Source organism: Myotis brandtii, unplaced genomic scaffold (genome assembly GCF_000412655.1).
Source record: "Myotis brandtii unplaced genomic scaffold, ASM41265v1 scaffold412, whole genome shotgun sequence".
NCBI classification, from domain to species: Eukaryota; Metazoa; Chordata; class Mammalia; order Chiroptera; family Vespertilionidae; genus Myotis; species Myotis brandtii.
In genome coordinates, this window is record NW_005365832.1 from 2,070,312 (window position 1) to 2,070,799 (window position 488).

The following is a 488-nucleotide window of genomic DNA, read 5'->3' on the forward strand; positions in this document are numbered from 1 at the left end:
CCTCCCCGGGCTGCGCGGCGGGCGGCAGGGAATGCCGGAGCCGGGTCTCCCAACTCCAGACGCGGCGCGGGAGTCCCGGCCACGTACTTACTGCTCACGGTCTGTCTGTAGCTCGGCTGGCTGGGGCTCTGTCCATGGAGCAAAAGTAGAGACTCCAGGGTGGAAAGTTTCTGCTGCTGCGCCTCGCAGTGCGGTCCGGGGCTGCCTTCCTCTCCCTGCTTCCCCTCGCCTCCGCCCCGGGTCCCACCGCGCACGGTCCCGGGTCAGGGTGCCTTCTAGCGCGGAGATGGTAGTTATGATGAGGATGACTGGGGGGGAAGGGGAGGGGAGGTGGGAGGGAAAGGAGGCTCCTCCGAAGGGGCACCGAGCGAGCGGGGGAGGGGGCCGCAGAGGAGGGGAGCAGAGACGAGGCAGAGAGAGCCCTTCGCACCTCCGCGGAGGAGACCCGTTCCGGAGAGCAAGGGCTGGGGACCGGGAGGCGGGCCGGG